The following is a 24186-nucleotide window of genomic DNA, read 5'->3' as shown; positions in this document are numbered from 1 at the left end:
TTTCACTTGAGAAACCCTTTTCTTGCTTAATTGAATCTGTCCCAATGTCGGTTTTTGCAATCAGTGCTCCCCCTGTCCTGCTTTTCTTAACATTTCTGCAGCATTGTCAAAAGAAGTATAGCTTAGACAAGTGATGGATAAGCTGGAATTTGCCTGGCTCCTTTTTCAGCACCACACTCAAGGGGGATAGCCGCAAAACTGGTAAGGATGGACTCCCAAAGGGATCCACCATTTTCCCTAGCTCAACCTCCTGAGTTTGTCATCCACTTCTTCAGGATGTTCCAATGCTGACCTCAGATTTTTGCATAATGGTACCCCAAGGACTGCCTTGAATGGTTTTTGCCCTTTTCCCCAACCCTGTCTTCAAGAGCTCAGCCATGGGGTTATCTTTATATTCCCTTAGGTATGGACGCATTGCCAACAGATTCACTGAGGTCATACCCTTTCTGCTAAAATCCCCTTCTTTTTATCCCACACTCCCTTTTTTGAAGCATCTGGACAGTGAATGAGAAATTTCCTTATTTACAGGCTCCTTCGTTAAAAGCCCAACGGTAGCCCTTCTTATTGTGTCCCACTGGTGAGTTGGACTGGGAACGTCCACTACCCACCCTGGAAAGGGCAATTCAGTAGGGCAGCTGGGTAACTTAAGCCGCAGTACAACATCCCATGGACTGTCGCAACGATTTCCTTTGGTGGACCTGCTCGTCATAATGCAGTCAAGCAGTGCCAAATGCTGTCAAGATAGCAAAAAAGGCCCGGACAGTTTCCGAAGTTTTTTCACTAATGACAATTGCCAATATAATAAACGCTTGTAGCCAGATATGTCTACATGAAGATGAGGCAGTAGAGCATCTTCTCGCCTGCTTTCTTGCTGTCATCTTTTTTCCCCTATCTAGATTAAACCTCTCCAAGGGAAGAAGAAAGAATATATCAACTCGCTTTCATATTTTTTCCTTGGTCTCCTTCTTGAGGTGTGCCCCTAAGGGCCCTTCAAAACATACATAGGTAGAGCCCTTGGCAAAGTCTGATATTTCTTCCATTTTCTTTATCTCCCCTTTTTTGTCCTTTGAAGCTGACATACAGGCCTCTTTCACCTTAGGGGTTGCAGTATCCCAGCTGGCTCTATGGCTACCACTTGGGGTCCCTTATCCCCTACTACTATGGTGTCTGCCTGCTCACATTGGGTAGCATCGTTATCCTCGGATCCCCCACATTGCCACTGGATGAGTGAGTTTGTGGATTAGCTGTACCACCCCTGTGGCCCCCCAAAAGCCTACCACTTCCTTACTGAATCCCACATGCCCTGGGAAGCTGGCAGCCACAGTAGTGGCCCTCTTGTTGCTGTAAATCATGCAATAACAGCTCTGGGATGCAGTTGCTGGGGAACCCTTTCTTGAGTTGCTGCTTAGTGCTTAAGGTTCCACATGGACAGTGTTCTCTGTGTGTGCCCTGCTTGCTTGCACTGCCAGGCTCCTGTATACCTGCTCCAGATGGATTACGTGTCAGGAGCTGGTCCGGGTCACTCCTCCTTCTGGCTGCCTGGACTGGCTCGCTCTCTCTCTCACACACACACACACACACACGTTTCCCGGATCCGCCCCTTCTACACAGACTACACTCTCTAGAGCTGGTGCCTGCCTGCTCACTGCTCTGTGTGTCTCTGCTGTACCCAATGTCTCCCGTGTGCCTGATGGATGGGCCCTGCTGTGTTGTTTCTCCTGCTGCCTGAGGAGAGGGACTGTCAGAGTCAGAGTGCCACCTGTCCTTAGGTCTGGAGCTTACCTCAGGGCTGAGCAATTTGGGTGGCTATTCTCTGCATTGTGCTTTCCTGGGGGCACCAGTGGTGTGAGTGAGATGCAACAGGAGTCCAAACTGTTGACAGAGCAATCCATCACCCCCTTCTACTTAAGTCTCCATTCTGGTAAGTGATGCAGATACTCCCCACATCCTTTCAGGTCAGCTGCACATTGAAAATGCCCACAGCTCTGTGGCTCTTGTGACCTTTCCCTGCCCTCTCTTCCCAGGCCACCCCCCATAACCCTTGAGAACTCCCGCCACCTCCTTAACCGATGGTCTGACTCCCCCTTGTTGCCATGTCTCCTTCTGGATTCACATAAGGCAAAGGGAAGTTCGCCGTATCTTGGTGGCAGGCATTTGCTTCTGTATAGATCTCATAGATAGCGACTCATCCTTATGCTCCTTCTGGATAAGGAAAAGCAGAGACACCATACGCACCTGGAAAGCTTCTCTGCGCTGTGCAAATGTACCAGTGTTTCAGGCTGCCCCTATGAGTGCTGCGCCGCCTGAGTGCATGGCAACAACAGGTATGTACCTGGGCGATGGTACAAGAGCTCACGTTGTTGTTGTGCAGAAGTGAAAGTGCAGTGTCAGGCAACTCCCACTCACTAACCACTCACTAACCACGCTGCTCAGCACCTGTGCGACAAAGCATCAGCCTTGGCTAAACTCTGCACCAAGGGGCTGATTGATTGGTGCCAAACTACTTGTGGAACTGATTAGTCAGGGATATTGAATTAGTACATGGTGGTGGTGATTCTTCTGTGCTTAGTAGTAGTAATTCAAATGTGAGAAGCGTTTCTTCTAAATGAGTAAGATGCTGACTAGATTAGGCATGTATATATGAGCTATTGTATTACAACGGTATTTTATCAGGAAAGATAAACTGCTGATATAGAAGATAGCTCATTTATAACTGGTTAGGAACTAGGCTAGGTTTAGAAATGTGTTTGTTTCTTTTATAATCCAAAAATGTTCTCTATCAGGATTCACCTCTGTCCTCTTTGGATGTGCACTGCCTGCTGGGTGGGGTGCCTATTTATTATTATTATTATTATTATTAGTTATCTATAGTTACAGTTATACTATTGACCTGTTGTATTTGCATTAATGTGCTTTCACCCTTTTTAAAAAAAAGTTTTTACATTAATGGAGTTATATTTGCAATAGGGCAGAGACACACAAAAATGCCTCACAAGGAAACTTCGGGCGACTTCTGAAAACAAATCGCTCCAAGTGCCATCCCCCCAGAAATTTAGATTCTAGCTGGCTGGAAGGCATTGCGGGGAGATTAGTCGCCCGAAGAAAAGGCGGTTTGTCGTTGAGCGACTAATGTCCCCCAAATAGCATGTGTGCCTCTACCCTTAAGGTGCTTTCACTGGGGTGTGACAAGCTATTGTAATGGCTTTCTTGCACGCATCTGCTATTCTGAAGCATTCAAGCACTTCCTGAAATCTAATCTTTCTAAGCAAGTACCAGAAGTTGTCATAACCACTAGATTCCCTCACCTGAGCACTTAGCCCCCTTCCCAAACGCACTACAAAACAGCTTTGCAGCCTCATATGTATGGCTAGTTTTCTGCTGCCTGCCAGGTCTGCTTTCACATTGTATGATTGTGATCTCGTGATCCCAGCCATTGTAATGACAATGTGTAGTAGATGTGTACTAATTTGTAGAACTAATATGTTCACAATTCAGATGTTATTAGAGCCAATTACCAGCTTCAGTTATGTTATTGAAAAACTACCATTTGACACTTTCGCTTTGTTGCACTCTTTTTACTATTTTCCTTTTCTTTTTTTACTCTCTTCTCTCCTCTTTAGCTCACATTGCCTTTTACCCCTATGTTGTAATGAAAACTTGCCTCCCTCATTTCCTCTTATGATAGCTCTTTATTGTTGTTCTACACAAGCTTTTATTATAAACTCAAAATGTTATACAATTTTAAGCTACAAGGGAACCAAGGGGGTTATGCAGCCAAAAGGGCAAAGGTAGACCCATAGTAGAACCCATAGTAACCAGTCGTATGTTTACATTTGTTATGTGATAGACCAGTAGATGATTCTGACTTACAAGTCCTGAGAAGATTTTTCCCATTGCTAAATAATTTAAATCCATACATCCAACCTATTAACTTTTTCAGATTATCATCATAAATCCAGTATAGAATGCTCTGCATTATCAGTCATCCAAAGAGATGATGCAAATAAATTCTAGTTAGTTTTTATAATAGTGTTGTATTATAAAATATATTAAAGCATTGTGCGGTTTTCTCATTTGTAATGAAACCAATTTTATTAAAACTATATGTACTGTATTTGAAATGAAACTGCAGTAGCTGTATTTTAAATTAACCTCTCTAGCTTGATTCAACACATTGAACCATTGATTTACTTTTATGGGTTGTTTGGTTTAAAGGTAAATTTATTTGGCATATGTAACTTCACTAAAAAAAATTCCCTGGGTAACTAAATCAGTAACCACAAACCACCAAACTGAACCACTGCATATGGGCAGGACCCTGGACCATGGCAAGACATGACCAATATCAAACATGGGAAACTTTGAGACAGCTTTTCAGGAATGGATCTTTGTACTCACATTTTAATGTTATAAGACTGCAGTGCCTAAGTATTTTGTAGTCCTGTGGCAGGTGCAGAAGGGGTTAAACTGATATTTTATTTTGCCTATAGCACATACTGTACTGTCATATTTACAATATTCTGAAACAAAAACATCTCCTCTATGAAGTAAATTGTGTTCATAGGATAAGTGTCTGGGTATTGTGTAGTTATGTGACAGGTGCAGAAGGGAGTTAAACTGACCATTTCTTTTGCTTATAGCACATATTGTTATATTTACAATATATTTATAATATGTATTTACAATCTGGTGTAAAAAATGTCCCCTTCCATTAACTTTTTTTTGTTTACATTCTTCCTATACATTCTAATGTCCATCTGTTCCTTTAGCTAAAAATCACTGAATGTTTCTGTTTTTTTCTGTTCTATAGTAAGATTTATGGTTAGCTATTAGTTATATCCATGTTGATGTTTAATGCATTTTTTAATGAAGCAATACAGAACTCTTTTGGTTTCCTAGTAGCCCCTACAACTGCACAAGCCTCTAATGAACAGTAGCTACTTTCTGTTGTCCGGGCGTCTTTTACTTCACTTTTGAAAGGAAGGAAAATATTATTTCAAAAATTTTACCAGTTATGCCACTGAACAAACAACTGTATTTGCGAATGGTTTAACTGATGTGGGTTTGTGCATACCTCAGCTTGACCTAGGAAATTCTGTATTTTAACACTCTTCCTGAAGTTACCACAGTAACGTGGTATATTGTACATTAGTTAGCGTTCTAAAAGAGAATTGTTTTATATATGTTTGGGACTTGCAGAGGCCCTCGCTCCCCAAGCACACCAACCATCCTGCCAAAGAGAGTCCCACTCCCTCACAAACAGAATAGGCAAAGCAGAGCGGGGTTGGCAGCAGTCATGCCCAACAATGTCCCTTCCAGCACCTGGTGCTGGTCACCAACCAGGGTCAAGTGCTTCCACTGTGCATGTTTCTGTTTGGAAATCTCGATAACAGCTATTTTTGGCCCTAGATATCATTGTAATGCTGGTTGAATCTAACAATGTTTTGAGGTCATATTGTAATGCCCAAAGGGCAACCTCTAAATGGGGTTTACACTGAGAAAGTCTGAAGAGCTCGGCTGAAAGATGTTAAAAGCGGTGGTTCACATTTATGTTAACTTTTAGTATTTTATAGCTAATTCAAAGCAACTTTTCAATTGACCTTCATTTTTTCTTTTTTTATAGTTTTTAAATTATTTGCTTCTGACTGTTTACAGCTTTCTAATGGGGGTCACTGACCCCATCTAAAAAAACAAATGCTCTGTAAGGTTACACATTTATTGTTATTGCTACTTTTTATTACCCGTCTTTCTATACAGGCCCTCTCCTATTCATCTCCTTCATATTTATTCAAATAAGTGCATGTTTGCTAGGGTAATTTGGAGTCTTGCAACCAGATAACTGAGAGCTGCTGAGTAAAAGCTAAATTTCTCAAAAACCACAAAAAATGAAAGCCAGTTACAAATTGTCCCAAAATATCACTCTCTATGATGTCATCAATTATAATCGGTACTTTTTCAGTCATGTGACTCCAAACTCACTAATCACATTGCAGAAACTGATAAACCTGATAGTAACTGCAGCTTAGTACCTAATAGATCACAAATGGAAAAAAACTGTTGTAATATATGAGGATTGAGGATCTTAGAAGTTATCTCAAAGTTCCTTGACCTTTATTAAAGCACTTGGTCTATGGCCTCATTTTTTTATATGGTAATAGAACTTACCAGTGCCTTATAATATTTTTATATTGTACAATAGGGGTAATTTATTCACTATATTAAGAACATTATTACATATTGTGCATTAACCTACTAAAAATGCCATTCTTTAAACAAAACAAGGAAAGTTTGACCATATATTGCAATATATTCAATCTGACCAAATACATAACAACATGTACTGACTAATGTCATACAAAATGCAGCATTTTTATACCTGTATTGTTTCCTCAGCACTGTGTCGTCTCTGCACTGACATGAATGGCGTAGGTCTGTGTACAGACACATGGGATGGATGTTGCACAGTTTCATGTTTTTGCACTGATATCTGCACACAGGCCGGTGCAGTGCCTGTTAGTGCAGAGACAAGGAGGAGCACACTGGCCTGCATCTTGTGTGACAGCCTAATGTCCTTTATATACTGATAATGGGTTAGTGCAGAGTTATCTTTGCCTGTATTAATTTTATGGTCAGACTCTCATTGCACCCCCCCTGCCTGATGGTTTGTGCCACCTGTGCATATGTAGCGAAAAGCTGAACTTTAATCAAAAGGTTAGCTTTTTCACTCTACTGTGCATATGATGGCCAAGGTAACAGCAGAAGACAGCAATGGAAGAAGAAGAAGGGGGTTGGGAAGATGGTCGAGTTGCTGAAGGCTTATGCTATAGGTTTAAAGGATAAGTAAAGTCATCCTGCACTTGGGGGTGCCAAATGAGGCAACCCCAAGTAATTGTACAGGTATAGGATCCCTTATCTGGAAACCCGGTATCCAGAAAGCTCCGAATTAGGGAATGGCTGTCTCCCAAAGACTCCATTTTATCCAAATAATCCAAATTTTTAAAAATGATTTCCTTTTTCTCTGTAATAATAAAACAGTAGCTTGTACTTGATCCCAACTAAGAAACAATTAATCCTTATTGGAAGCAAAACCCGCCTATTTGGTTTATTTAATGTTTAAATGAATTTCTAGTAGACTTAAAGGGGATCTATCGTGAAATTCAAATTCTCCTAATGGGTAGTTGAGGTGGAAATAATAATATCTTCAAATATATTGTTTAGCAGAAATGCTTAATTTTTTTGTTAAATGATATATTATTACATGCAATGAGGGTGCTTTCTCTGAGAGACAGTTAAAGCTACTGCTGAATGGAAGTAGCTACTCATTAGCTATGATGTCACTTAGCAACTCACAAAGTCCCACCCTCCTCCATGCTGAATAGCATCCTCACACCAACTGTTACTCTGGAAGGCTGTCAGGTCTGCACAGTCGAGTACAGAGAGAGAGATTGGTAAAAATTGTACTGAACTGTGTTGAACCCTGCCTGGTAGTATATTATTTGCATATTTTTCACCACAAATATTGTTTGGCAGCAATGCATTGAATTTTTTGATGTACAGTTTAGCATTAGATATTGTAATCCTTTTTTGGGATCTTTTCTTCACAAAATAAATTGAGCTTTATAGAGTACCCCTATAGGGTTTGTGGTGAAAAACAGTAGTCTCTATCATTTTTACAGTAGAAATTATCTTGCTGTCGTTTGCTGTTGCTGACTGAAATTGCTTGCTACAGCTAATACAGTTACAGTGTCGGACTGGCCCACCGGGATACCAGGAAAACTCCCGGTAGGCTCAGGTGTCAGTGGGCCCTCCTGCTTCAAAACATTTGGCATATTTCATGGCCATTACCTATTTCTATGAGAACAAAGAGACTAAATAGATTGAATAATAGATTATAGCATGTAAAGAAAAGAGACTAGTAGAATAGAGGCGACACTGTACAGTCATATACCTCCTTCAGCTTCCATAATTTAGTCCTATTGGGGATGCGTATTGTTTTAATACATGCTCACGTTCTTACAATTATCTTCATTATCTCCACAGCCCTTTAGCAGGGAAGATCTGTGTCTCCAAAGATGCCCCAGTAGCTCCCCATCTTCTTTTCTGTTGATGCTCTGTGCTGCTGTCACTTACTGAGCTTGGGGACCCACTCACAATATACAGTACACATAGAAATGTCACAGTACAAGGCTGATTAATACAGATAATTACTACATGGCAGCACAGAAACCATTGCAACTAGCATCAGAATTTAATATTCAGCCCTGTTGCATCATCTTATATTCCAGGCCAACCTCATTTTCTGTATGATAATTTACAACGACCCCCCTAAGCTTAGCTTCTCAACAGCTGCTCAGAGCCCACTGAGCATGTGAGTGTCACAGACACTTTCCAAGATGGTGACCCCCTGTGACAAGTTTGAAGACCTGGATCACTGCTGCTATTGAGAAGCCAAAACTTTCGGCTGGTGCAATAAGTTCAGTATATAAAACATGCCATTTTTAGCCCTATTCATTATTAGGGTTTAGTTCTCCTTTAACCCTTTGCCTGCCAAGCACGTACAGCGTACGTGCTGGCAGGCAAATGCTCAGGCTGCCAAGAACGTACAGCGTACATTCTCTAGCAGCCAAGCTATTTCTCTGCATCGGTGGCTTTTGCAGCTTCCCGCAGAGAGTGGGGAGGGAAGACAGCCCCCTAGGCAACGAGGCTAGGGGGCTGTCAAGTCGGATTGCATGATTGCAATGTTAAGTATAGGGAAAAACCATAAAAACATAGAAAGGCCGGTATTTTTTTCTAGAAAAGGTGGCAACCCTAGCAGCACCTTGTAAGAAGAATGCCTGCTTCAACCATTGCCTCTGCTCAGTGCTCACAGGGCTCGACGCTGCAGGAAAGTTACCAGCTCCAGACCAGATGTGCAACAGCCTGCATGGGGAGGTGCGGTACTGATCACGTGCTGTTTGAAGCCCTGTGAGCACTGAGCAGAGGCAATGGTTGAAGCAGGCATTCTTCTTACAAGGTGATGCCTTCTTCCCCAAATCCCACGTTGTGTTGAAAAGTTAATCGATCCCAGGGATCCAGTATGGCCCTGCTGCTCGTGAAGCCTCTCCTGCTGCCGCCAATAATCCAAGTGTGGGGCTTGCCTTGCAATGAGCTAAATGTGAGTATCCTGCTGCTGCCAGGACTTCTGCTCCTTCCTTGAATGCAGTCGTTATACCTTTTACCTAGCAAACAAATCCCAAATGGAAAGGTGCCTGCAAGGAGAATGTGTTGCACAGTATAAATGTCTTGAAAAAAAACATTGCAGGTGAAAGAGCAGTGCATAGCCTAGCAACCAATAAAAATCACGCTTTCATCTGTCAATCAAAACATAACCCCGTCTTACAGCTCAGTGTACTACCAGACAGAGAGAGAATGCAGAGAGTCATGAGAAAAAAAAGTATAACTAATAAACTAAACGTATCTCTTAATCAAACATATTTACAAAAATTTACTATTTTCATGAGCTCTACCTTGTATTAAAAAATTTTTTCACGATAGTTCCCCTTTAAGGCATGAAGACCCAAATCACGGAAAGATCCATTATCCGGAAAACCCCAGGTCCTGAGCATTCTGGATAATAGGTGCCATACCTGTATTTACTTACCTGAAACCCTGAGCCGGTGCTCCTATCAGCTTTTAAAGTGGAAGACGGAAGAGAAGCGCTCCGTGGTGCTCACTGGTATAACCCAGGCACCCAGCACCGACCCGGGGTGTCAGGTAAGTAAATACAATCACTTGGGGGTGCCTAACATTTGGATGACTTTCCTTCGCCTTTAAATTAAAAGGTGAGTTTACAGTAATCATTTGGAGGCTCTGCGAATAGTTAATGGCATGGGACAGAGTTCCAGAGGATGGGTGCAGCATTAGCAATAAGTCTCAATAACAATGAAAATGTAGCTTTAAAGAGAACTTTTTTTTTTAGATGGAGTCAGTGACCCTCCATTTAAAAGCTGGATAGAGTCGGAAAACAAAGTCAAATAATGAGGGAGAGGAGGGAAGGGGAATGTATGGAGTGCAACAACATCTAGTAAGTGCACAATGGAAAGTGAAAGTAATTGCCTGCCCCGCCTCTATACCTAAGGCACAGAGGAGGGGCAGGCAATATAAGATTGACAGCTGGGAGTTTTAAACAAGTATATAACAGGTAGAGATATTTTAATGAAAAAATAGAATTTGAGTTTTATTTTTAATTTTAAGAGGACTTTTATTATACAGCTTTTTATGTTTGTGTGACTGGTCTCCTTTAAAGGTGAACCACCCCTTTATGGATGAGGCGTAGAGAAGAAGCAAATTGTAAGAATCTTGTTGTATTACATATAGCCAGTGCATAGAGGGACACATTAATTACCTTTTTCAATGATTTTAAATGTTGTAAAATGTAATTGCTGTTGAAAGCAGGATATACCGTTAATTATTATTTTATACACAGAAGTTCTGACCAAATGTACAATCGAAACAATGCTGCAGTAGTCATCTGTCCTCCAGGCCAAGCCTTCATTTCCCACAGTACATTGTGCATACATACATTTCTGGTGGGGAGCTTACTCCCTATTATATGGAGGCAAATCAAAACAGCTCTGATGCTGATACTTTTAAGCTAATATCAACACTTCATTTAAATGGCATAACAATAAACAGATATAAAAGATGCAAAAAAATCCAGTTTCCCAGCACATTTTGCTTCAGCCAAACCACATCTGAAGTCAAACACATGCTGGTGTAACATATTGCATAATACAACTTTTTACTAGTCTTAGGAATAAGCTTTTGAAAACTTCTAAACAATTTTGGGCAGTTTTATTGGCAAAGCAGCACATTAGGGTTTTAGTGCATTTCCATTGGAGTGGAATCAGTTTGCACAAATCAGTGTGGCAATACAGCAAACTTTGTGTTGAAAAGACAATTCTGTACTTATACTGTGCTATTTAGGTACAACTCTCAAACTACAACTGCTGAATAATATGTATTTTGGTATGTATTGGTCAACAGCTTATGTACAAATAAATCTCCTGTTTTTCTACTAGAATTTCAGGGACACGCAAGCAAGATATTAGTATGGCAGGCTTTGAGGAAGGTCCCATGGGACATTGTGGCACAAAGCTTGTGCCACAATGTCTGCAATAAACAAGATGAAGGCTTAAGCCTGTGTGAATTGGTGTGCCTCTTCCCTTTGCATAGCTTGGATACTATTGGACTTGGAGACAGTCTGGGAATTGAATGCACCCTACATGCAAGAAAGTGGTGTGCAGCAGTGAATTTTCATTTTTTAGTTAGCTATACACCCTTTTTATCTCTACTCTTCTTTCCTTGCTTTTCCTAATTGTAATAAATGTTAAGGCATTAAATAAAAACTTTAAAAAAAAGCCAAATAACTCAAAAAACACGAAAAATAAAAAATGAAAACCAATTTGCAAATTATCTAGGAAAAGAAAACCTCTGGGTTAAAAAAAAAACAGTCGCCAGAATGTGATAAGCACAATTCTGGGTGACCTTGTTGCAAATATTTATGCTGGCTTGTACACAACATCGGCTAGAGATCGCTAGATTGGGCATCCCTATATTGCTTTCAGCCAGTTTTAACATAACATATCTACAATTCAACGAGATCACAGTTCAAGCTCTTGAAATTGCAACTCGAGAGTGATATATATATTGGGACAGTAAAGCCAAATAGTTCTACATGTGGTTGCCTTAAATTTAGGGAAAATGGTTACCTCTGGGTGGCTGCCTGTTTGAGTAATGTAACCTTAAAAAGCAGATGTTACCAAGCTTCCATGCTGTTGTGTGCGTGGTGAATATCCTACTAGCATCTCTGGACTTTTTCTACACAAATATTAGTAACTGTAAACAAACAGAATCACTTCTTTGGTCACTATTCTGAAATGCAATGCAGAAAGGTTGACTCAGTTCTCATGCTATCTGCTTGTGGCCTGGGGCAAATCTCTTGTATATCTCACTTGCACACCCTGGCTTCCAAATAAACAATTACCCCATGCACAACTGAAGAGAAATCGGCAACCTCTCAATCCATCAGGAATAAAAACCCTGAAACGTTGCACTCCACAATAAAATCTAGCAAGGGCTTGCCCTGCCAGTGTTTCCCTTGTTTGCCAGTGTAATGTTTTTCAATGCTTCAAGCTTTAAGATGGTAGGCTCTAAGCCCTGTGTCACTCAAAATCTGGAAATAGCCATAAGTGACTCTGAGCAAAAGCAAAATACAGTGAGTAAAAACAACTTTAAATAAGATTTACTCATACTATGGCTGGAACATATTCATGATGACATTTTACCCTTTAGCATATAACATATTTACTTCTAACTACAGATCCAGATATGTTTGGTGAAATACAATCTCCTTCCCTTTGGAAAAAATGTTAATGTTGTTTCTATCATTGAAATCCTGTAATAAGAGCTTAGTAGGCCTGCGGCTGTAGGTGCTGCCTGAACAAAGACCCTATAGTTTACCAGTAAGTATGGGGAGATGACAGCAAAGGACAGAAATGATTGCCACTGCACTGCACACTGGGCTTCTTTGCTTCATAGGAAAATATTTCAGTAATTTAATTATTTGGCAGAATGGGAATATATCCAAGTTATGTACAGTACTGATTCCTATCTTGACAAGCGAATTATTTACACATTCTTATTTTTCCAGGTCTCTGGCTTCATGTGTACACTTTTTTCTCTTGAAAAGATGTATTTGCTTGCAAGAGGATTCTGCTCTACTATACTTATTTTAGAAAATACAGAAATTTACAGGAAAGTTTTGGCAAAGTAGAAGCTGTTGCTGGTGGAAGACAAGATCCATACCAACAGCCAAAGTACGTCAGGGGGTAATGTAATAAAAGATGCTAAATTTACTAATCTAATAATCTATAGCACACCTAGGCAAACTTTGTGCCCTTTATTTCAAATGGGGTTTAAAAAAGCATTGCAGCTCTTGCTGTTTGTTCATATGCAAAGATGAAAATTTCATAGGCTTTACTTATTATTATGATGGGCAGGTCTGACATCATATCTTCTTAATGTGATCATATGAGATATAAATAAGGAGTCATGTATGAAGTGAAAGACACTGCAAAGTGCAAAAATTGGTGTGATACGCTATTTTTTGTACGTACTTCCAGGTTAGATTGCAGCAGGTCTTTGTGCTTCATTTCTGAGCACATAGATCTGCAGCTACCCCATGAATACAGAGCTGCCTGCAGTTATCACCACTGTATTCATGAATAGCGGGCAGAGGCAGCCATGTTGATGTAATCCCCCCACCCACTACCGGTCTCCTGACCGTTATTGCAGATTTCAGTCAAATTGTCTAAGGCTGTGGGTCATTTATTAATTTCTTCGAATCCTATGGGATAACAGTCAACCTGTTTCGGAAAAAAATCCAGTCTTCTTACTGTTAGAAAGAAGCAGAAGTGGAAAATGTTGCAGAAATGTGGTACTTGTTAACCTTTTAAGTGTTGTGACCCACACAAAATGAGTTTGATTAAAGAATTTATTAAAGGACAAAGAAACTCCAATTAAAAATTAAGCCTCAATTTATTAGCCTAATTTTGTAGGCACTGCTGATTATTCCTAATCCTGCAAGGTTTCAAAGTGAGACAGTCATCCTTGTTAAAATACCTCTTACTTGTACAATATAAATGTACCATAATTCCACTGTAAAGACTTAGAGTCTTAGACCAAGACTAAGATTCTACACAGATTAGTCCAGCTGGGATGCGCATAATAACGTTGAAAAAGGGAGTTTTCTTCAATACAAGCGAATCAGGTGGTAAACTATTGTGCCACTAGCCAGACTTCTGAACCTGTATAGCCAATGGTATTATTAGTATTATGTTACCATGGTTACGCATTCTGCATGAAGTAGAAAACCAAGCGCTGTTTTTTCATTCATTTCCTGCAGCAATTTGCTAATTCTATTGTCTTCACTTGTAATTCTTTAGAACTACATACTGTATATTAAACATGTTTTTCTTAATATTTTCAAACTAGCTATAGTGGTAAGATATCAGGTTCAATGGGCAGGCAACATTTGGCACATGCTCAGAAACAAATGTTTATGCAGCTTTCTTGGTGACTTTTCATAGGGGAAAATGGCAGCTGAGATAAAGGAATTGGTTAGCAATATTACTCAGCAGATTTATATTAAATTAAAACATGCAAGGTAAAACAAAAAAAAAAAAATTACAAACAGAAAATTACACTTACCGATGCGCTAAAAAATTCTAATACCTCGAAAATCTTTAAATCTTTGTTCGAGCGAAGGAATAAAATAAAAAAAACGTAGAATTTCGAATGTTTTTTTGGGTACTTCGACCATCGAATTGGCTACTTCAACCTTCGACTACGACTTTGAATCGAAAGATTTGAACTAAAAATCGTTTGACTATTCGACCATTCAATAGTCGAAGTACTGTCTCTTTAAAAAAACTTCGACCCCCTACTTCGCCACCTAAAACCTACCAAGGTGCAATGTTAGCCTATGGGGAAGGTCCCCCATAAATCCGAAGGATTTAATAGAATTTTCGCTCGATCGAGCTAATTGCGGTAAATCCTTCGACTTCGATATTCGAAGTCGAAGGATTTACATTCGGGTTAATTAACCCTCAATATTCGACCATATGTAAATCTGCCCCCTAATAAACCTTGCAGTTTTAAAGCTTTTAAAAAAGATGAGAAAGAACATTTGTAGAAATTTGTGGGAAAATAAATCACAATTTCGAATATATCAAAATGGCCTATTAGAATCTTACCCAACTGGATATCAGTAAATATTGCCCTTTTACATCTCTTACTTTAAACCACCATTTTGTGATGGTCTGTGTGTTGCCTTATGGTCTGTGAGTTCATCTGACTAAAAATATGCATCTCTAACTGTAAAAGGAAGTAGTGTAGAAGCAAAAGACAGAACTTTTTCCATTACCGTAATTGTCTCGTGATCTAACATATATGATTTGTTTTGTTTCCATACACCGTAAAATTATATGGTCCCAGGGGACAGCCCTTAGTTCTTAAAATGTTAATTTTCTATTTATGATTACCCAATAGGGATGGGTGAAATTGACGGTTTGGCCAAAAATTCACCGCCGGCGAAATGTCGCCAAAGCCCATTAAAGTCTATGGGCATCTAAAAATGTTTTTGATGCATGGCAAAAAAAGTTTTGCTTCAATTGGAGTAGACACTCGCACACCCGTTGTGCAGGTATATAGCTTTGCTCGGTGCACAGTGAATGGAGGACACGGTAACCTCCTAGTAACTGAATCGAAAAACCACACTAGCACACGAGACTTGTGTCTGCAGGGCAAGCCCTTGCAAAGATTTTTACTGCGGTGGTGCAACGTTTCGGGGCTCCGCCCCTTTGTCAAGCATACAAGGGCTTGCCCTGCAGACACAAGTCTCGTGTGCTAGTGTGGTTTTTAGAAAAAATTTTTTGGAGACACAGCTTTTTTTTTTTTTACGCACAACGCTATACGAGTCTATGGGCGTCATTTCCGCAGCGAAACAAGACGAAAAAATTCACTCATCCCTACCAATGACACATACTTGTAAAAAAAAAGTATATTATTATGATATTTTTTATTTACATGAAGCAGGGTTTAACTTATGAGCTGTTATGCAATATATTTTATAGACACCTACATTGTTCAGAGATATAGTTTTCCTTTAATTATGGTTACCCTACTTATGTACATTTATACATGCAGTATCTCAGAACAGAAAGCATTCGGTCATGCTGTATCTATGTGTTATAATTCCCATTAATAATGTTGATTTTACAATTTTTTTGTGCTAGTGCTGTTTCTGAAAACCAGAAATATCTCACAGTACCACTGGTTAATCCCTCCTGATTTTGTAAAATGCTTTCTTGTCTGGTATTATAAAAGTTTTAATGTAAAGAGGAAAGTGGAGACATTTCTGCCTGCTTCTTCCTTTCCTCTTTCCTCTCAGACTATTTCAGCTAACTCTGAATATTACATTTGTTTGACTACGAAGTCGAAGTACTGTCTCTTTAAAAAATTCTCGTCCCCCTAGTTTGCTACCTAAAACCTACCGAGGCCAATGTTAGCCTATGGGGAAGGTCCCCATAGGCTTCCTAACAATTTTCTGATCGAAGGAATATCCTTCGATCGATGGATTAAAATCCTTCGACGGTCGAATATCAAGGATTAATTAACCCTCGATATTCGACCCTAGGTAAATGTGCACCTACTTGTCCAGATACAAACTGTATTTTGCATATTTTCTAATACCTCCCAACTGGGCAGCACACACAAAGTTGTTTAAATGGAAAACGTAATTATACATGTATATATATATCCAAGAAGAAGGCGAGCACTCTCAGGTCTTATCAAACTTGTAGAAGTGTTTTATTTAGCAAAAAGTAGCTGACGTTTCGGCTAGCACATCAGCCTTTCTCAAGTGTGCTAGCTGAAACATCTCTCTCTCCCCCCCCTGGGTGCTAGTTATATAATAGTATAAATAAATAGAAAATTAACTGCACTGACACGACTTATATTGTGCAAAAAAAATGGTGGTTTATTCCAACATTTCGGCTCCTACACTCAAGCTTCCTGAAGACGGCTCGAGTGTAGGATTAGATGTTTGATTCTCTAGTCATTCCTCAGTTTATAGTTAACTATTCTTCTTTTCCTGACTGTTATAAAATAATCGATTATATTATTTACTCCAGTATGACGTAATCCTAGTACAGGCCTAGATCTTATACCTGTAGACCAGAACCTTAATGTAAAATGTACCGTAACCGTTTTACAATATAAAGAACCACAGGCCTATTGAGGAACAGAACTTTCTTTTAAAGCAGTGTAGGTAGTTCTTCATGGTGAAGGCAGTGAGGATGTGGAATGCACTGCTGGGTGATGTTGTGATGCCATATTCTGTTAATACCGTTAAGAGTGACTTGAATTATTTCTTGGACCAGAATAATGTACAAGGTTATTGTTATCTTAAAGGAGAAACAAACCCTTAATAAAAAAAAACCTACATAGACCTTCCTTCCCCCTACCCCAGGCAAATGCAGACTTCATGGGCGCCATCTTCAGCTGCTTGGGTAATTTTCAGAATGAGAACGGGGCTTCTGCAATTTTTGTGAGTTTAAGCGCATGCGCAGTTGTCGCGTAATAGAAAATTGCTCCAACTGCGCTTCGACGGTCTCATTCCAAAGATTACCGAAGAGAAAAAGATGGTTGCCGTGAACTGCGCTGGACAGAATCTGCACCCCTTCCCCCCCCAGCCTAGCTGCTACCCCGGGCAAATACCCTAACTCTTTACTTACCCCTCTGTGCAGATTCTGTCCAGCGGAGTTCACAGCAACCATCTTGCTCTCTTCAGAATGATACCGGCGAATCGGCACTTGCGCAGTTGGAACAATTTTCATGACAATTGCGCATGCTCCGAAACTCACGAAAATGGCAGAAGCGCTTTTCTTATTCCGAAAATTACCAAAGCAGCTGAAGATGGTGCCTGTGAACTCCGCATTTGCCCAGGGGAGGGGGGGTCTATGTAGAGTAGGGGGTAGGTTTTTTTTATCAAGGGTTTTTCTCCTTTAAGATGATTTAATATATATATTTATATAGGTGAGTATATTGATAGGTCTGTGTAGGTTCTGGGGGTAATTTGGAGGGGTTGAACTTATGACATTTGTCTTTTTTCAAACCAAATTAACTATATAACTATGAAATGATAGCAGGACCTCTTTTATATTTTATTCTCAGAATCAATAAACCATAGATTGTGTTTTGCCTGGTTGATTTTAATAATGATTTAATTGTTGATTCGATGGGTTTGTCGATGAGATGGCATTTTACGTTACCTAGAAATAACAGCAATTCTGCATAGAAAAGGCGCTGCTTTGGAAACCATCTATATACACAATAGGGCCATATGAAAGCCTTCTTTGACATGTAAATCAGAGCCGCCTTCTGGCCAGCTTGTGTAGAATTAATGCTTTGGGTACCGCAGATGTCCTGTTGTTGTACTGTTTGCAGCCTCTGTGTTGGAAAGATATCTTGGTGTGATTTTCCTTATATGTTATCTGGAGTTTGTGGTGCCAAAACGCTTTCTGTGTAAGTAACATTTATTTAATCTTTCATGGAACAAGCAGTCTTTAGAATTGTAACTCACCTTACTTTGGTAGCAATGTGGTATGCAGATTTTTATCATTTATTTATAATGTTTTGGGTGGTGTGCTATTTTTTTTTTTTAAAAAAAAGGATATTTAAGAGAAAAAACTATGGCATGATGTATTTATACATAAAGTAAACAGTCTTGAACTTTTTTAATGGCATAGTTTATCTCCAAAAATACAAAGATTATTAACAGGAAGGCTTATTTATTCAATATTACGTTTGGTTGTAATAAAAAAAATTATGGAGCAGTAGTAAGCAGTATTTCTTAAGGAACTGGTTAATTAGAGATTTATTAGGGGTACCATTGATTCACAAATAAAGTTTAGAAAAGTAAAGTAATATGACTGAAACCTAAGTACAGTCCTTCCTAGTAGAATGGTGCATTTGATTTGGGGTTATCCTGACTTTTAAGCAAAATTCTGACTTGGTGGAGATTTCCTAGCAACAAGCTTTTTGTCCAGCAATCCCTTACGGGTGGCTGCAGACACCATAACCTCTTTCCTTTTCATTGGTAATCTTGGTAAAATAATGTTTATGAAATAATGGATAGTGAGGAATGCATTTATTATTTTATGGGTTGCAGTCACTGCACTTAAGAGTCCTGTACCCATTGTTTGAATAGTGGATATAATGACCAAAGTGAGACAGTTGCCTTTTCAGAAAACAATAGTATTTGAGAGTGTCTGGGAGTGTTTCATGCATTCGTGTATGTCTGGTCTGACCTATGGGGGCATGTGTGCTGGTGTGGGGGATGGGCTTTCTCTTCTTTTTAGAATACAGGGCAATAAAGGAAAACAACAAGTATAAATGGAATAATATATACCCCCTACTGTGCATTATGCGAGTAGGGTCTAAGGTGTTTAATAATCAACTAAAGCAGTGGTTTTCAGTGGCTTCAGCTCAAGCCTCCCTTTGTGGGTCAACTTCTTCACAAATAGTGATGTTGTGTCGGCTATAGTTTTACAGTAGTGCCAAGAATAAATAGGACAGTAAATAATTTGGACAATTCCTGTGGTTACTGGCTCTCAGGTTCAGCTTTTTGAAATATCTTGTAGAGCAAATACATTTCCTCTCCCAATTATGCACTAAGCTCCGATCTTTGGTCCAATGGCACAAGGCTACAGGACCCCATGATTACTTTTTAAATCATGTTTAAACAACTAGAATTTATACTTTTTTAGTAGATTTAAATATAGTGTTCCATGGTATGAAAACCAAAGGTCCAAATGGTTTCGAATAATAGATAACCTGCAGCATTTAATCTTTTTTTTTCTAAGATGCTACAACTAGAAATGTTTTGGCAACTGAAGTCAAATTTTTGGCATTCCTTATCCATAGGGGTTAATATAGAGCATAGGACAAGGAATGTCCAACCTGGATTTCACCAGATGTTGCTAAGCTACAACTTGGCATCCACTAACAATCATTAGCAGCATCCCACAACAGTGACATTAAATAATGTACTCTAAATCTAATTTAAAATGCTATAATGTTTTTTTCCTGCTTTTACCTAGTTACAGTATACCCAGAAGTACAGTGAGTGCCTAACATCCTCTTAAAAGGCAAAGGCAGTCTTGATTTTTAAAGGTTGTAAATTAGTTACAGCAGGAGGGCTACAGGCTGAACCCTGTTAATATAAGAGATCGTGTTAGACTATTCTGACTAGGGATACACCATTCTGGGATTCAGGCCCAAATCGGAAGCCTAATTTGCATTAGAAAATGATGGTAAGGAATAACGTGCACACACAGTATGCAGAGAAAGATGCAACTTCCTGCAACAAATATTACTAAAAATATTAATATTATTAACCTACTGGTATTGGATATACCCTTAAATTACATCAATACACTGCCTCATATTTAGACTTTCAACTTATTAAATAGATAGAGCAGGTATTAAAAAAAACTTTCATACGTGTGATCTAAAAACACAAACTTTCCCAGCTGTTTGGGACCCTGAATGGGTATTTCTTTCCACGGGTTTAAGCCAGTTCAGTTACTGTATCAAACTGACCACGTATCCGTGTGGTTATATTTTCTGCACTTCAATTTCCTGAAACATCGTAACAGTGTAGCTTCTGAGGCACTGTTTTAAAACTTAAAAACAGAATACAAATGATACTGCTTTTAATAGCAATTCTACTTACATTAACTCTAATTTTCGGGTGGAGTTCCTCTTTCATTGACACATGAACAATACTTATGATTAAACAAGTAGAGGTGGCTAAGTGTGGGTTAATTATAGGCTCTATTCTCCAGTATACACCCCTGCCACAGGTGTAATCGCAATCAGCAAAAGGAAACAGGAACTGTGAATGAGCCACTGAAGCAGTGCTAGCTGCAAAAAGTGTTTATTCCAATGGTTGGAATAAATACTTATGATTATGTGTTCCTTTTAAAAAACTGTGACAATTCCATTGATAAAAATCAGCTGACACTGCAATTAATGGGCACTAACCCTGAAAAGTAGACAATTTAGTTGGTGCAATGCATTTGGTTTCCAGGCCTAAAGAGGGGGTGGGGATATGTGCTTTTCATCTCTGTGCAATTTTCTCATAAGTTGTATGAGAAAAACATATCTACTAATTTAATTTGTAAAAATTCAATTAAGGTCTATATTTAAATAGCAGATAAGTTATGAAGTATTTTACTGATACTTTGTTGCTTATTTATGTATATCAGCAATTAAATACTTCTGTGCCAAATAAAGTTAAAGAAGGTTATTGCAGTTTAAGCTTGAGTGAAATGCTAATGCACAATGATATCAGCCGTACACTTAGCTCATTGACAGAAACCTGTGAAGATGGCATGAAGACATACTGAAAGTGTTAAATGTGCTCATCCATATTTATGTGATACGAAGATTTAGGCGCTTCACAACTTGCCATGAGAAAAATATGCTGTATTATGTAACCAAAACGATCAAGGTTTAATGTCGCCTTTCAGTAACCATGGATGCAGAGTAGGGTACCTGCCAGAGGCAGCACTAATTTGTTGTCTGATATTGCTGGCTGCTAGATGTTCAGAGTTCATGTAAGGGTATATTGCATTCTCTAAAAAACAACAGGTTGTTTCTTGGTTCTTTGGAAATGGCATATAATTAGCTATCTGTACTGTCCTTTCAAAGAACCCTTCCTATGCATGCCTGGATTGAAAAATGCATGTTTACTGCAAACAAGTTGGTTTGACACATGTTTTTTCTGAGTAGCTGGGTGGAGAGAAGGTGGTGGTTAGAAGTTGAACCAAGCAACACAATTTTCTCTGCATTTGGATATTCTACCTGGGTATTGGTTCATTTCCCCTCTGCTATAATAAGCACATTCTTTTATCCAGTAGGGAGTTATAAAGTAGTGCTGGGGGGGGGGGATATTAGCACCAGCTATCAGCAATAAAAAAACTGCTTCACCTACTGCTTTGGCCAAAATATAACAGCTTTTGCAGAAGCAGGTAGGATTGTGCACATCAACAAATACATTGTTAAGTCCTACCAACTTCTGTACCTATTATTTTAAGAATGTTAGCTCTTGTATATTTCTGGACGTCCAGCTGTAAAAACAGGTAATGTGAGATTTGGGTTTAATACTTAGGTATCATTGATATTTTATGTAGCAGAGTGACTTTTATGTCCCTTATGTATAATTCTAATAGGGAATAAAAGTAATTTGTAGTTGTTTACAAAGAAGGTGCATCCCATTCATGTACAATACAATATATGGTCACCAAATAAAAAAACACAATGGCAGAAGTGACTGCAGTTTAATAAACTGGCTATGTCGTTATTTCTGGCAAAAGCCATTATTGCTCATTATCACATTTTATTAAAAAGCAGTATGTAAATGCCTATGCTGCCTTGTTTTTATGGCGTGCTTACATCTTAATAAAATTCAAATGTTTTCCTGGGTTCTCTGCCAAGGATAAGTGTAGTTCTTGCTTAGGATTAGCCTGGGCTATTAATTATTTTTCAATGAGCAAAGACAAATAATTGTTCTAATTAAGCAATTGCACATTGTTTGTTTTCCCTCACTTAATGGGGCAAAAAAAAAAGTGCCAGCTGCTGTATATTTAAGCATCTTAAGCCCTTATCATTTACATTCGAAGTTGTTTTTCTTTGTTTGTATATTCCTTACTCTGCATTTTCCAGTGTATTCAGCCTCACTTCTTGCAAGCGTCCCCCAGTGCAGCTCTTTTTCAAGATTTTACTGGAAAGCTGGCTTTGTAGTGGAGAGCTTTCCCATGGTGCACATTGGATTAACTTGAGCTTTAGAGAATGTTTTTGTGAAACTGCCCACAGCTGTAATCATTGGCAAGACACTGACCCCTCAAGGTTCAGCATAATATCCAGTCTGAACTTGAGAATCCCATTATCTAATAGTCTCTATTGAGTGCAGGGTTCCATGATAAGCACCAAAGGAAATAAAAAGCCTTATTTTACAATAAAGCAAAATAATGGGGTAATTAAAGAAAACACATTGCAAAATACCTGCCGTTCTTTGCCTCATTTGTGTTGTTTCTGTTATAATGCACTTTGCCTCACTACCATGAGGAAACTTCACTAAATAGGTGATTTACTGTAAGTGATCCAGGGCGATTAGGAGCAAAGAATAATGGGTCCTTATAAAACATTATCTCAGCAATGATTATGTGCAAAATGAGTTCGACATGCAAAAACAGGCTTCTTCTCAATACCTAATGGAAAGTATACTGAATGAAGTAAATTTCCCAGCAAAACCTTGCATGAATAGGATCAAGAAAGTTTATTTTGCATATTCAAGCGTGAAGTCTCTTTAAGCCTGCGTAGCGTTGGGCTGCCTTGTCAGCAGCCAGTTACTTGGCACATTTCCATGTTTTTCTCTATTAGAACTATATTAAAGTGATTTGTTTTTTAGCAGGATTTCACATGAGAAGCATGCATGTAATATAAACTGCAGAAATCTCTTATTAACGTTACAGCTGCCTGATATTTGTGTGGATCAGGTTCACTGAATTTGATACTTCTATCATACTCTGGATGTCTGTATAAAACTTGTCAACTTGGCCCTCTTTAAGCCACCTATAGTAACTGCTCAGTCTCCTGCAATCCGATTATCCACACCTGAATCTCAATTGAAAAGACCTAAAACCTGCCCGAAATTACTTAAGATACAGGCAGAATTTGGCAGAGCTGTTGTGTTGTGGATGTGGCATGGGGCATAAGGGGTGTGGTTTGGCATAACAGGGGTGATATAAAACCCTGGGTTGAAATGCTTAGTGGCAGTAGAAGAGAATGTGACCTTTGTCTGGATTGGACACAATGGGGCACATTTACTATTGCTCGAGTCTCCGGACTCAAACACTAGCTTTAGAAACCCTCAAATGAGATCCCAACTCACTCACGGTTTCTTAAATTGATTACTTCTGCCCTTGGGTTGGAAGATCGTACTTGGTTTCTAGTCCTGACTTAAAGGGGTAGTACAGATTCACATTAACTTTTAGTATGTTATAGAATGGCCAATTCTTGGCAACTTTTCACTTGGTCTTTATTTTTTTATATAGTTTTTGAATTATTTGCCTTTTTCTTTGTCTGACTCTTTCCAACATTCAAAAGGTGGTCACTGACCCCAATAGCTGAAGACTTTTGCTCTGCGAGGCTACAATTGTATTGTTCTTGCTGCTTTTTATTGCTCATCTGTCTATTCAGACACTTTCCTACTCATATTCCAGGCTCTCATTCAAGGTACTGCCTAGTTGCTAAAGTAATTTGGACCCTAGCAGCCAGATACATCTGAACACCAAAGATTTTCAGCACAATTGTGTCAGATTCGCATCGAGGTGCATGTGGAACTGCATATGTTGTAGTGAATTATCAGCAATTGTGTCAGGCGTATCACCATTTCAGTTAAACTGGAATTGTGTGAAAAACACTATTGTGGGTATAAAAAAAATATGGAAACTTTTCACATGGCATTTGCACTGATAAATGAGCCCTTATTTGTATAAAATCTGAATGGGAACTGCC

At 39.1% G+C, this 24186-nt stretch overlaps 1 protein-coding gene across 2 annotated transcripts in view; it reads left to right on the top strand.

Moving 5' to 3' along the window:
- The first annotated feature begins 1550 nt into the window (after positions 1–1550).
- ankrd6.L (ankyrin repeat domain 6 L homeolog) overlaps positions 1551–24186 on the top strand; it is a 68822-nt gene continuing 46186 nt past the window's right edge. The window contains exon 1 of one of the 2 annotated variants that reach the window (XM_041563022.1): positions 1551–1921. The gene's annotated coding sequence lies outside the window, so the exon portion shown is untranslated. Of the gene's footprint in view, positions 1922–18020; positions 18127–24186 lie in introns of those variants that run through there. The other variant, XM_018263391.2, reaches the window with a different exon arrangement.

Source organism: Xenopus laevis, chromosome 5L, assembly GCF_017654675.1.
Source record: "Xenopus laevis strain J_2021 chromosome 5L, Xenopus_laevis_v10.1, whole genome shotgun sequence".
Lineage (NCBI taxonomy): Eukaryota > Metazoa > Chordata > Amphibia > Anura > Pipidae > Xenopus > Xenopus laevis.
The sequence above is the reverse complement of the archived record's forward strand: the minus strand, read 5'-3'. Positions and strand labels throughout refer to the sequence as shown.